Below are 2,682 nucleotides of genomic sequence, written 5' to 3'. Positions count from 1 at the left end.
TCCTTATTTGAGGGATGCCAAAAACCAAAAGATTTTGCACCGGTTGTTCAAAACCGGTCCGAAAACTTAGATTTCGCACCGGTTCTTGCTGTGAACCGGTCAAGAACCGGTGCGAAAAATGGCCCAAAAAAATAATTTTTTTTTTTAGCACTGGTTCTGTTTCAAAACCGGTCCCAAAAATGCCCCAAAAAATTATAATTTTTTTTTTGCATTTTTTTCATTTAAATTGATATAGAAACACTAACATATATATAAAGTTACATATTTTCATTAAAAAGGCTGTAATATTACAATTTTCGTCCAAAAATATAAAAAAAAAACTAACAAATTCTGCATATGCAATGAAACTTAGCCATAACAAGACAACAAATTCTGCGTATGGAATAAAAAATAGTCATAGTGAGGACCTTGAATAACGTTGTTGTCTTGATCATTTTTTCCCAAAGCAGGAATGCAAAAGGTAGCAGTTTTTCCTGTCCCATTCTTTGCTCTGGCAAGATTATCACTCCCAGTAAGCGCAATTGGAATACTTTCTTCCTGGATAGGGGATGGCCTTTCAAAACCCTTCTCATATATACCCATCAATAACTCGCGCTTGAGAAAATAGTCCTCAAAATTCATTCCCTTTAGTTGCTGTCACATCCTATAGGGAGGGAAATAGAAGATAGTTGTAAAACCAACAATTGCATATTTGTGATGATTAACACTAAAATCAAGCCTCCAAGACAATGTTTAAATAATCCTAGGACTCCTAGCAACAAATTATTTCCAAGTATATTGATAAGCATGATCCAACTCACGAAAAAACAATAAACATAATAACATATGATTACTGCCCATGAATCACAATCTATAACATATGGTCCTTGGAGAGGGCTCTCCCAAAGCGCTGGCTGCAGCCTCACCAACAACAATCAGAATACCCAACAACTTTTATGCACCATTCCTAAGATTAAATAGAACATTATGAAGATTAGAAAGAAAAAAAAAAAATTCACAACTCAAGGATATACCATATATGACCCTCTCAGATAAACTAAGAACAATAATAGAAGGAATATATGGTGCATAAAAGTTCTAATTAGTATATACATATTCAAAATCCATGTCTCAACAACTTAATAACAATTATTTTATGCAATCATATCTGTAAATTGTTAAACTTTAAAATGCAATAGCATGATCAGCAAGAAGATGACACACCTTCACAATGAAGAGAATGCTACCATCTGAAACTTGCTGCCCAGGAGCTACTTGAAGCCCGTGAATAAAACTAGAGGAATGAGCCTTTACAACATGCTGGATCAGGAAGTACATCATTTTAAAACCATTAGAATCTAAGACTTGGAGCAGATAAAAAGTTATACAAAAAAATGTATGCGGCAAAAACCTCCATTTTCATAGCTTCCATTACTAATACTGGTTGCCCTGCCTCTACTTTCTCTTCATTCTTCATGAGAACCTTGACCACCAAACCAATCATTCCAAATGTATATGTGCTTGCTATTATCCTGCCGAATACACCATAAATATTGGTAAAGACTACACTGCCTAGTTGAAAACAAGGATTTGGACAATCAAGGACTCAACAAAAATGAAGTGCATGCATTACATATACAGGCTATATAGTGATCATGACCAGTATAAAGGATCATTGACAGTTCTTGCAAGTCAAGCAGACCGAGCAGGAACAACATTTTAAAAACAATCCCAGAATTATAGCATGCATGATACCTAACATAAAGTTTGTTAGCATCCAAGATGGTAATGGACATATAACTGGTAAGCAAATTATTTGACAACCATCTCAATCTCATGGTAAATCAAGCATGTATCACAGGTTTCATAAATCTGTATCAACAATAATTGGATGTTAAGTTCTTAACCAAGCACAGAATGCAAAAACAGATGCAAAAAAAGTTCTAGATCCATGCCTGAAATTTTGATAGGCAATCCTTCAGCTTAACTAATGCTGTAGCACGGTTTTCTCCCCAAACAAAGCTTTGCAATCATGGGATCGTAATGCATACTAACAGCGTCTCCTTGTTCAACTCCTGTCTCAACACGAACTGTTCAAAGAAGATAACTTGAGTACTTGAGTATTTGACAAGGAAGTATGTTATAGAGTAGCAAAAATGACAGGTGGACTTAAACAAGTAACAAATGTGATTTGTGAAGGAGAAACACTCTAACAAATCATAACATCATGCAAAATTAGACATATCACATCTACACCATTAATTTAAAAATCAAAGCATTCCTCCAATATTGAAATTGATCATTCCAATAGAAGGGGAAACTAAACGAGCTTGGTGCGACAATTAACAAGAGATGAGGATACAACCAAGTTAATACATCTGACAAAACCACCTGTAAACCCCTATATTGCGAGGGTAAGGATTATTTAAAGTGCACTGTTATAATTGTACACATAAAAACTGACAAAAGGTTCCAAAACTTGTATCTGATTCTGGAACAGGTCGATAGTGATGAAGAACCCCAGTAGCAAGGAGAAACCCTTTTGGAACATTTTCAGCATATATACGGGCTTCAAATGAATGACCTGCCACCAAATAGAAGTATTTTAACTTCACAAACTACATAAACTACAAATAAGCAGAAAGATCTACAGAACAAACATATGGTATGTGACCATGCTTGATAAATTACAAAATATTGTAA

At 34.8% G+C, this 2,682-nt stretch overlaps 1 long non-coding RNA gene across 1 annotated transcript; it reads right to left on the bottom strand.

Annotated features, from left to right (window-relative positions):
• Positions 1–269: 269 nt before the first annotated feature.
• On the bottom strand, positions 270–1,511 carry LOC110702863. Its single transcript, XR_002507606.1, has 3 exons — positions 1,391–1,511; positions 1,204–1,299; positions 270–643 (listed from the first exon to the last, which is right to left on the bottom strand). It is a non-coding gene; the product is annotated as an uncharacterized LOC110702863 (long non-coding RNA).
• Positions 1,512–2,682: the final 1,171 nt, after the last annotated feature.

Source organism: Chenopodium quinoa, unplaced genomic scaffold (assembly GCF_001683475.1).
Source record: "Chenopodium quinoa cultivar QQ74 unplaced genomic scaffold, ASM168347v1, whole genome shotgun sequence".
NCBI lineage: Eukaryota > Viridiplantae > Streptophyta > Magnoliopsida > Caryophyllales > Amaranthaceae > Chenopodium > Chenopodium quinoa.
Note: the sequence above shows the minus strand (reverse complement) of the source record. Positions and strands in the feature narration are given on the sequence as shown.